This window comes from Cynocephalus volans, chromosome 1, assembly GCF_027409185.1.
Source record: "Cynocephalus volans isolate mCynVol1 chromosome 1, mCynVol1.pri, whole genome shotgun sequence".
Taxonomy (NCBI): domain Eukaryota; kingdom Metazoa; phylum Chordata; class Mammalia; order Dermoptera; family Cynocephalidae; genus Cynocephalus; species Cynocephalus volans.
The window spans coordinates 95,770,620-95,783,204 of NC_084460.1; positions in this window are offsets into that span (position 1 = coordinate 95,770,620).

Below are 12,585 nucleotides of genomic sequence, written 5' to 3' on the forward strand. Positions count from 1 at the left end.
ATAAATACTGTAGTCAAAGATAAATTATTAGCACACCACATCTAGCAATATGTCATGTAGCAAGTTGGGTAATAATGTCATTATTTGTAGTAGCTATAATTGTATATGTACAAAATTTAAAAGAATCTACAGACAAATTATCAGAAATAGTAGGCAAATTTATCAAGATTGCTGAATACAAAGTTCTTATGCAAAAATCAGTTGCATAGGGGGGATCCAATCAAGATGGCAGAATACATGGTCTGCAGTGTCACTCTCTTCCACAAATCAACCAAATTTACAACTATAAAAATGTAACATCAGCCAAGCTGGGGCTGCTGGAGCTCAGGGGAAGAGGAGGAGAGACCTACGGAGTTCATGAAGGTGGGAGAAACTACAATGAGAGAAAGAAAAAGCTGCTCTGAGCGTTTTGGTCCGTGGCTGCTTTAAGGCTCAAGCTGATGAGCGCATGGAGCAGGAGCCAGCAGAAGCTGCACCTGTGCCCTTCAGATGGAGTTAATTGGAGGCAGCAGGAGAGAAGAGGGCCTTGGCGGCCCCCAGGACAACAAGACCACTAACAGGTTTCCCATGGACCCATGCAGGAGCGAGGAGCCAGAAGAACTGAAAAAAGGGAGCTATTCAGATGCTGGTGAGTCATTGCAAGGGACCAGGACAGAGCCCATCCCATGGGAAGTGTTTGGAGCATGGGCAGTGGGAGACACAGGCCCACTAGGGGAACACTGGGAAATAGCAAGGACAGCTGATCTGCCCCTCAGCCAGCAAAGGACCACTCAGAAGAGACTCATCAGGAAGGCAGAATTGCATAGGGTGCAGTTTGATGAGAAAACTCAAGCCCAGATCAGAGATTCTACAGAAAACTGATCCACCGGGTCTCTGGAGAGCCAGAAGTACCTATAAGATCAACCATTAAACCCTGAGCTACACAAAAAGCCTTGCTTAGGGAAACAGCAGCAAAGTAGCAATTTAACTCAACCACACAGCTCAAGTACTGGTTCTCACAGGAAGATCGCCCATGTTAGAAGCAAAGGACAAAAAATTAGTTCTGGCTCAGGCACACCACCAGCACCTTCGGGCCTACCCAGGGACCTGGGGTATGTAGTTGGGGACTGGACCACCCTCCCACAACCAGGCACAACGTGCCAGCACCTCGGGGCCCACCCGGGGACCTGAGGCATAGAGAAGGGGACCAGACCACCTTCCCACAACCAGGGCACACTGAACCAGTGCCTCGGGGCCTACCCAGGGACCTGGGGTATGGAGAAGGGGACTGGACCTCTCTCCTACAATTAAGCACACCACACCAGCGCCTCAGGGCCTGCCTGGGGACCTGAAGCATGGAGAAGGGGACCAGCCCTCTCTCCCATAACCAGGCATACCAAGCCAGCACCTCAGGGCCTGCCCATGGACCTGGGGCACAGAAAGGGGGACTAGACCACCCTCACACAACCAGGCAGAACATGCCAGCACCTTGGAGTCCACCCAGGGACCCAGGGCATAGAGAAGGGGACCAGACCACCTTCCCACAACCAGGGCACACTGAGCCAGTGCCTTGGGGCCCATCCAGGGACCCAGGGCATGGATAAGGGGACCGGACCTCTCTCCCACAACCAGACACACCACGCCAGCACCTTGGGGCCTGCCCAGGAACCCGACGCATGGAGAAGGGGACCGGACCTCTCTCCCAGAAGCCAGCACACCAAGCCAGCACCTTGGAGCCCACCCAGGGACCTGAGGCATAGGGAGGGAGACTGGACCACCCTCCCACAACCAAGCACACCACGCCAGTGCCTCAGAGCCCACCCAGGGCATGGAGAAGGGGACCGTACCTCTCTCCCACAATCAGGCACACAATGCCAGTGCCTCAGGCTCTGCCCGAGGACCTGAGGCATGAAGAAGGGGTCTGGACTTCTCTCCCACAACTAGGCAAACCAAGCCAGCGCCTTGGGTCCCACCCAGTGACCCAAGGCATGGAGCCAGGAACTGGACCCTCCTCCCTCAACAAGGCACTCCATGCCAGCACCTCAGGGCCCACCTGGGGACCCAAGGCAAGGAGAAGGGGACCAGACCTCTCTCCCACAACCAGGCACACTGTGCCAGCACCTCGGGGCCTGCCCAGTCCAAAGGCATGCAGAAGGGGACTGGACCTCTCTTCCACAACCAGGCACACCAAGCCAGTGCCTCAGGTCCTGCCCAGTGACCTAAGGTATGGAGCCAGGGACTGGACCATCCTCCCACGCTGTGCACAAAATGCCAGCACCTTGGGGCCCACCTGGGTACCTGAGGCAGGGAGAAGGGGACTGGACCCTCCTCCCACAACTAGGCACATGGTGCTAGCGCCTTGGGGCCCACCCAGAGACCTGGGGCATGGAGAAGCGGACCAGACCGCCCTCCCTCAACCAGGCACACCGTGCCAGCACCTCGGGGCCTGCCCAGGGACCTGGGATGTGGAGAAGGCAATCAGACCCCTCTCCCACAACTAGGCACATGGCGCCAGTGCCTTGGGGCCTGCCCAGGGACCAGAGGCATGGAGAAGGGGACCAAACACCCCACAACCAGGCATACCGCCAGTGCCAAGGAGCATCCCCAAAACAGCACCTCCACGTGGGTGGCCCACCACAGCCACCACAGTAATCATGGCTGCTGCAAAAGCGGCTAGACGCCACAACCACCACGCAGATGGTCCGCCAACCACTGGAGTGCATTCACACAAGAAGAGTCACCAGCAGAGACAAAGAAAAGAAAAGGATGTCTCTTTCCACAAAACCCATTTCAGAGTGACAGAAGAAGCATCTGCTCTATGATAATACTGGGGGACCTGATCACATCTCTCAGCAGTGGACAGATCATCTAGGCAACAGATTAACAGAGTAACCATTATTCTTTCAGAAGGAGAGAAGAAATCTAGGGTAATTAGAGGGGGGGAGGGGGAGAGAATGGGAGAAGGGGAGAGATTAGGCAAGTGGCATAAATAATAATTACGATTTGTAACAATATACATGCTAGTAATATTGATTTAATCAACATATCTCAATGTTCAACCCCAAAATGTGTATAATCGATTTTGATTCAATAAATAAAATAAATTTTAAAAAATTAATTTGATAAAATAATGATGACAGTATCCTATCAAATAACAAAAGACATTAAATACAAAATTATTCTGTGAATTTATACAAGGTGTTCTTGTTGTGGACATATCCTGACAAAACTTAAAGAAAATGATCTTTATTATTAAGACCTAGGTCCTTTTCAAGGCAGGGGGAGTTATCACTGTATTAAATAGAATCTCAAAGGATCACCATGTAAAAAAACAAACAAAAAACCCCCCAAAATCAGTTGCATATCTATAAGCCAGCAATAAATTAGAAAATGGAATTTGAAGAAGGTATCATTTTCAATACCATAAAATATATCAAGTACCTAAGGGGGAAAAAAAACCATAAAATGTGCAAGACCTCTATGCAGAGCTATAAAATATAATTGAGAGAAATTAAAGGAGAACAAATAAATAGAAGGGCATTCAATATCCATGGATTGGAAGGCCCTGTATAATAAAGATGTCAATTCTCCCAAAACTGAATTAGAGATTCAATGCAATTTCAAACAATACCTTAATAGGTGTTCCCTCTATCTTTCCTCCTCTCTCTCTTGCTCGCTCTCTCTCTTCACAGACCAATTTGAAAATATGTATGGAAGCACAAAGGTGCTAGAATAGCAAGAATATATTTGACAAAGGAAAATATGGTGGGAAGACTTTCTCCACCAGATTAAGACTCATTTTAAAGTTACTATAATTAAGACAGTAGAGTTATTTTTTCAGAGTTAGACATATTGAGAAATACAATGGACTAGAGACCTCCAAAACAGACATAAACAAATGTGTATGTTTGCCATTTATGGCAAAATGGCACTTCAGGAAAGTGAGGAAAAGAATTATTACAACCCCCATTATTTTTGTAACTGAAAAAGTCAAGTATACCTGCAAATACATAAACCTTGTGGTCAACATAAAACTTTAAAGTCCACACTAGTATTTTGTACTGAAAATACTATAAATATATTTATGAATGTTTGTAAACAATCTAATAAATATTTATTCATGTAAGTATCAATATGTATTTTGAACCATAAAAATATGCTATGACCTTTACGCAAATAGGACTTTGAATAGAATTCTGTCACAGTCCATTCGTACGTATTTCATATATCTGCTCTTCCTGCAGCTCTGTATCTGTCCTGGGTTTGTGCATCAAGAAAAGTTTCTTACAGGAACAGATGGTGCACTTTATTTTGTAGTGGTCTCTTTTGGAAGACCTCAGCTCTATTAACAGCACAAAGGATCACACTGTAACACAGAAAGTAGACAATATGTCTGCACCTCTGAAATTTACTTATTAATTATTAATACCCATTCTATTTGATAGATGCTAATTTGTAAAAAACAAACAAAGAAAAGTAAATTTCCCTTTACCCAAATATACTTTTCCAGTCATCAAAGCTATTACCATTTAAGCACTGTAAAAAAAAAAAAAAAAAAAAAAAGATTTTGTATGTATAGCAAAAAACCATTCCATTTTTGTCTGTGCCACATGCTGCAAAGTGGACCATGCTGAGCATCTTGAAGCATTGCAGCACCCATCTCTAGAAAAATATGCTCAAATCACATGGCAATACAAATTGTCTTATGGAAGCTAACTGCACAGCTTTGGCAAAGGATGGGATGCAGACCTTCTGTGGAAACAACGAGATACTCAGAACAAACTTATTGCTACTGAAGAATATTGCTTTTAAAGTCTCATGCCAATGTGTGGCTAATTGTTAGATACTCATTAATGAAAGCTAAGAGGACCAGACAGGGGAAATAGGAACTTAAGTTACTGCTGCTTGCCCTTTCTTTACTAATTTGATTAGAGAGCATTACAAACTATGATTAAACAGTTATGCTTGCTTCAATGAATCTTTTCTCTCAATGTGTATTTAGGAAAACCTTTTTTTTAATGTTATTTTCAACAAGTTGCATTTTCAGCCAAGTAAGATTTTCTTTTTATATAGTGCCACAGGAATTCTGAATATTGATCAATTCTGAATATTTAAAATGAAAACTCATACCTTTTTTCATTGCTTAATTTTACTAGTTATTTTAACTAAATTTGCCTATTGGTGGACATTTAGATTACAGTATTTCCATTTTTCACTATTACAAACAATGCTTCAAGGAACTTTTTTTTTTTTTTTTTTCCCAGCAGCTGGCCAGTATGAGGATCCGAACCCTTGACTGTGGTGTTAACATGGCACTCTAACCAACTGAGCTAACTGGCCAGCCCAAGGGACTTCTTTTAATTAACAAAATTGTCTTCTTGTTTAAGAAGAAATTCTCTTAAAAATATAGAGAAGCATAAGGATAATGCATAAAAATATCTAAAATCCTACTTGCTCAGAAATAGCTATTTAATATTTTGGGGCATGCGTGTCTGTAAATGAGTGTGTGCCTATCTATCTCCTTTAGATAACATACACATATAAAAATTGTATAGTACTATACATACTTTTTTGACTTTTAAAAAACTTTTTATTTAGAAATAATTTAAATCTTACTGAAAATTGTAAACATATTTCCAAGAACACATGCACAGACACATGCAGAAACACGAGTACGCATACCCTCTATCCAGAGTTTTACCTATTCATTTTGCCCCATTTATCATTTGTTTTCTCTTTCTCTGCCACCCTTTGTCTCTCTCAGACACACACACACACACACACACACACACACACACACACACACACACACACACACACACACACACACACACACACACACACACACACACACACACACACACACACACCTCTGTTATTGTATCTGGATTTCCAGTCATAGTTGAAAAGGAGCCAGGTTATAGAGGAATTCACCCATGTTTTCTTCTAGGGGTTGTACAGTTTTATTGTCTCCATTTAGATCTCTCCTTCATTTGACATGTTCTTATAAATGAAATTCATCTTAATTTTTCCAAATTAATTTTTTTCCAATTTTCCCAGCACTATTTAAGCAAATTTTTGCCCAGTGACTTGCAATACCACCTTATCATATACTAAATTTCTATATGTACTTGCATTTATTCTGAATTTTCTATTCTATTCCATTGTTCTGTCTATTCATTTGTCAGAACTGTTTTGAGCATAGATGCTTTGTAATATACACTAGTCCCCAATTATAGCTTTTTCTTTTCAGTATTTTGCTAGCTATTTTTGCATGTTACATTTCCATATGAAATTTGTGAGCAATTGGCTTAACTCCACTAAAAGATTGGTATTTTTATTGAGATGGCATTAAATTTATAAATTAAATTAGGTAGAACTATCATCTTAATAAATGTTGAGATATCAACCAAGAAAAAGGACTATCTTTCCAGTTGTTCAAGTCTACTCTGTCTTTGAGGAGTGTTTTATACTTTTCTTCATTATAAGTTCTGAATATTTCTTAAGTTTATTCACTATATCTTTTTGTTACTATTGTAAATGAGGTTTTTCTTCCATTATGTCTTCTAATTGGTTATTATTTGCATATATAAAGCTATTGATTTTTGCATATTAACTTCATATCCTGCTAACAATTTTGAATTAGCCTTATCATTGCTTATCTGAATTTGCCAGGTATACTACTATCTGATCATCTGACAACAGAAATTAGTTTTATTTTTTCTTTTACAATTCTGTGTCTAATTGTTTTACATTGCTTCCTGAAAAGAATTTAGGAGTTCTCTTCATTTTCTATGCTCTGAAACAATTAATGTAATGTAGGGACCATATGGTCTCCAAAGGTTTGGTAAAATTCTCCTGTGAAACCATTTGAACCTGGTGGATGTTTGATTGGTTGGTTTCTTTGTGGAACTGTTTCTTAATAACTTTATTTCTTTTATTGAAATTATTCTGTTTAAACTAATTTTACTGAGGTCAATTTTAATAACCATATTTTCCTAAGGAATTATATCATCTAGGTTTTCAAATTTATTCACTTAAAGGCTTGCAGTTTCCTGTGTTTTATTTTTATTTCCTCTGCATTAGTTATCCCTCCTTGTCATTTCTCGTTTTGTCCATTTGTGCTTTCTTCATTTTCCTTAAATAAATTCGCTAATGATTTGCCTATTTTGTTAAATTTTCAAAGAACTAGAATTTTAAGTTATTTAATTTGCTATTTTTCTATTCACCTCATTAAATTTGTTTTTGTCATTTTCTCCCTTGTGCTTCACTTTGGATTTAGAAATTTAATCATTTATGTTTATTCTTATGTTTTTATTGATATAGATGTTAGGGCTATGAATTTTCCTCTGATACTGCTTTACATAGATTCTGATCTATACTGTTTTCATTATCATTATATGTCAGGAATTCTTTGTTTGTATTTCCCCTTTCATTATACACTTGCATATTAGGTTTTTAAAACTTCCAGTTAAAAGGGCCTTTTTATTTTTTAGTTTTGTTTTTAATTTCACTTGGGATTGGTATCAGTGTTATTTTTAATATTTCTACTTTATAGAAACTGCTACTGTTTTCTTTGTGCCCTGAATACCTTTTTTTTTTTTTTTGGTGAAAGTTCCATTTGTCTTTTATTTATTTATTTATTTTTTGTCGTTTTTTCGTGACCGGCACTCAGCCAGTGAGTGCACTGGTCATTCTTATATAGGATCCGAACCCGCGGCGGGAGCGTCGCCGCGCTCCCAGCGCAGCACTCTACTGAGTGCGCCACGGGCTCGGCCCCCATTTGTCTTTTAAAGAAAGATGTATTCTCTGATATCAGGGTGTTACTGTTCAATATATATCCAAAAGATTTGCCTCATTGATTGCAAAGCAATTAAAATGAACTAGTGACACCCACAATTTAAGTGAAACTCACACACATATTGTAAACAAAAGGCAGACACACTATGAGTGTTAGGTAGACGAACCTCCATCCTCCCAATTTGAATCTGTGTGTTGAGGATGTGATGGCAGCTGAGGTCGCCAAGCCCTTTTGGTCCTCCCAAACACTGAAACATGAGTCACTGTGGTTTTGGGAAGTGTCCATGGTGAGGCCAAAAAATTATTTTGACTGGATTCAGAAATTACTCTTAAATTGAACAATGGACTGATATAACCTTGTAGGTGGTTCCTTTTGAGCCAGTACTCACCCAGTGGTTATAACTGATACTGCTGAATTTTTGTGGGAATAGATAGATCATTTATTTTCCCAGTGCAGCACGTATTTTAGATAGGGAGTATGGGTTCTGAAAGTCGTCATTCCACAGGGCACCTCCTATTTGGAGAGAATGTTTTATTATGGGAGGCAGGGGGAGACACCCAGAAAGACTGTAAGAGACACAGAACACATAATTGGCCCTTTTCACTCTTCTTTTTTCCCCTCCCATGTCTACCTCTGGGAAGCTAGGCTACTGGTATTTGCAAGTGGCAAAAAAGAGTGAAAATGGGGGCTGGAAGATTCTAATTTGGCATTACTTTTACTGCCCAATTTTGCTTTCTGGATGTAGATTATGGATATAAGTAATAATAATCATGGATATGAGGTGGCAACTGCCACAGTAGCCCTGTAATGGCTTACACCTCAGGGAGTGACAGAGATGTTATAGAGTGGTACAGTGTATAAAAAGAAGAAACTGCCGAACCACCTAGGGATGGGCCTGTTCAGTTGGTGTGGATCAGACATGGTGAGGATTGGAACAAGGAGGAAAGCTTTGCTTCAGGGACTCATCACACCACTCATGTCACTGTGGAAAGACAGCAGCAACCCCAGCTGGTAGGGAAAGAACACCTCAGACCCTGGCAGCTCAGGAGTGATGGAGGGACCATTAACCTCTCTTGCATTAAGTATCTCTGGAAGGATGCACAGAAAGGGGATGAAGATGGGAAAATGTTTTTACTCTTTTGTACCTGTTAAATTTTGAAAGAAGTGAACATTTTACATATTTTTAAAAACTATTAAAAGTTTAAAAATAAAAACAAAATTGTACCTAAACCTGAAACCAGAATTTAGAAATTAACATCCCCAGCCATAAAGCTGGGGCACTCTCTAAGTAAGGACCTAAAATATAAAAATACTTAATAAAAACAGAAGTTAGATTTTCTTTTAAAAGTGATACACACATTAACTCATACAATTTTCTAGTAAGTAAATGTTTTTAGCAATACATATATATACAAGAATAGTGCAAGCTGTTCAATTAACTATTTTTATTTAATATAACTGATGAAGTTAACAGACAAATATTTTAATGTAACAAAAAGTTATAATTGATAAGTTTGCCATCTATATCTTAAAGATTTTTTAGTATAGACAAAGACTTAACATTTGAATTTTACCTATTTTTGAAATGTAAAATGCACAATTATAATACTCATACTACATGTATCTTACAATTTTAAAGTTTTAGCTAAAACATTTGAGTCTCTCCAGGTAAAAGCAAGAGTTCTCCTATACCTAAGACAAATAAAATGTATTCCTAAGAAAGTGCCACTGGATTAGACAATGCCATTTCAACTATTACCTTCTGGGGAGGAGAACAAGAGTACGTGGTGGTATAGAACTAGCCATTTTCATTATACCAGTATAAAACTAATAACTTGCATTATACTTTGTAACAAGCACAAAAGTGCTTATTTATTGTAGATATTAACCACAGTAAAGAATTCCTCTCAAGAAAGATCACAGCTATGACAAATGACAAGCTGTTCAGTCATTGCTGAGTAGTTTAGTATCCAGAACTTTTAAAAAGTGCAGTCTTCAATTACGATACACCTAAGTCTTATCAATACCAAGAAATAGTTTTAGGGACTTCATATAAAGCAAAACAAAACAAAACAAAACTCTTTTTATTGTAAAATAAGTTTCTACCTTTCCTAAGCAGAGGGAAATTGTGGTGGATGGCAAAGTTTGGCAACAAGTATGTTTCTAGCAGGTGAAAGCCTGGTACGCATTGCTATAAGATGCATCTTCACATAAAGAAACGTACTTATTAGATGTATACAGCACTTTCCAGGCACTTGACCTCAATTAGTAATTAAGTTGGTGTTCAGATGTTTATTTAATGGAAAAACATTAAATTATATAGGGACTTCAAGCTATGTTCCCATAGAACATCTGTGTTCTGTAAACTAAATCTAAACTAAATCCTGCTAAAATCAAATAATGATGGCACATATCCAAATCAGAGAAAAAAAATTTAATAAAGTTAATCGGTTGAATTTTCTCAATTTTAAGGCTTTCCACTATAAATTTTTCTTAAATCTTTGTTGCCCATTACTTGTCTGAATCCTAGCATAAAAAAACGTTTGAAAACTGAAATACTATGCCTAAATGATATTACAAAATTTGAAACTGTTGATCAGAATATACTGCTTATGGAAATATGCTCATATTTTTGCTCTTATACTACTTGAAAGCTATATTTTCTCATAGTAAAGGTGTTCATAGTTCACATTACAGAATTCAGTATGTAAACATTTTAATGTACCCAAAAAAGCATTATTAATTTTTGATCTGTTGTCCCTAAATATGTTTGAAAATCATCACATCAATGTCTACCTCTAAAACTGTCTTTGGGGTCCATGCCAAAGGAATGCTTTCAGATACATCATTAAGGATAGGGTTCTAAGATAAGATGACCAAATTCTATTCTAAAATGAAAATAATATGGCAAGATTCCAGTACAGATACTACTGTTTCCTTTTTTTTCTTGAATACTTAGCATGTAGAGTGTGTTGATAGTAAGGATTTTTTTGTATGTATGTATCATGTTATTATACTTTGGGAAAATTTTACAATGTACTTTCAGGTAGTTAGCTTTAAAATAATGAAACTTCAGCTCTTAGCACAAACAACCCTGAGAACAATGCATTCAAATTACAGCTCAACTAGAAATAATCTAATTGAGAAACCTTAAAGTACAAAAACAAATTTTGGAAAAGTTGTAAATTAAAAAAAAAAAAAGTTACCAACATTTGAGGCACTACCAGACTACAGTACTTTTAAGAGTTGGAAGGACTTTGGGAAAAAAACAAACATACAAAGCCATGTGTGCACATGTACACACTCACACTGTGCTGTAATGAAAAATTGTGTCCCCAAATTTTATAGCCTAAACATTTTATTGCAGCATCTCCTGTAAAAAATATCATGTTCTGGCTGCAGGAGAGTTTTGGTAATTAATATAAAGCATTGGTACAGAAGCTTGTACCATTAAGGGAAACAGAGTCAAGAGCTTAGTTAGTAACAATTTCTTCAAGTGACTGACAGCCCTTGGAGGGGAGCATGAAAGAAACATCATAATTACGTTTATGATGCAATACTAAGAGTAGCAATGATTTTATCTATATCAGAGTGTATACAACTTTGTAGCAAATAACATATAACAAAGTCTCCTCACAGTAGAAATAAAATATGTTATCGAAAGAAACAAATATTTGACCTGTGAATATAATACTGTCTAAAAATTGGTGAAATGTGTACAGACAAAAATGGCATATCACTGTATAATCTATCAACATGACAATCTATATCCTATACACAGTAACTTATGATTTAACATTTGCTACAAAAAAGTACAACAAATACTAGGAATCAACTTTTATCATTTCTCTGATGTCAAAAAAGAATGAAGTCACTTCTGTTCTATGCTAAAAAATATAAGTTCCCTGCTTCCTTTTAGTACAATTTATAAAGCTGTACTAAATGAATATTTTGTTCTAAAGAAACATCTATTGACTTATCTGAAAATAAACAGTCTCATATCTTTAAAATCTATACTTGTAATTATATGTTAGAGGATTATTTACACTTCATATAGTGCTCAAAATGAAATATTTATGCATAAACAGCTGTTGCCATTCAAGGTATGAACATAGAGATGAATTATTATAATTTTTACGCCCTTACATTGCAACCGAAAATATATTTATGTGAAGTTTAACATGATAGAAAGAGCAAGGGCATGCTAATCCAGAACTAACACTAAATCAGAACACTAGTCTGGTTCACTGGGGCCAAATGAATGACCAGCAGGCAGCACAGATTAATAATTTTCTGGAATTCCTGTGGGAAACAGTGCCAACCAGGAGCAAGTAAGATACACATTACAGAGTACTAAAAAACTAGAGCAATATGTAGTAGATAATTAAATAGAATACTGGAAAGAATTTAGCCTAATTCCTAATTGTGCTTTAGATGGGCAAAAGCTAAAATGTTACACTAAAAACAATTAACTACAACCTCAAGATTTCTTGTGCTTTAGAATTCGCTTCCTTGCATTTCTCTTAAAGTATCTTGTTTCTTCTCCAGATTGGTTTTCTGAGGCCAAGACAGATTTAAAAGTGTGTACAAATTAAACAACTAAAACTTTGGGCTCTTCTGTTTCTAATGCTATTTCCAGTCTGATTAAATCAGTTACATCATCATATACATAGTCATCCCTCAGTATCTGCGGGGGATTGGTTCCAGAATCTCACATGGATAACATAATCCATGGATGCTCAAGTCCCTGATATAAAATGGAGTAGTATCTGCATATGATCTATGCATACCCTCCCATATACAGT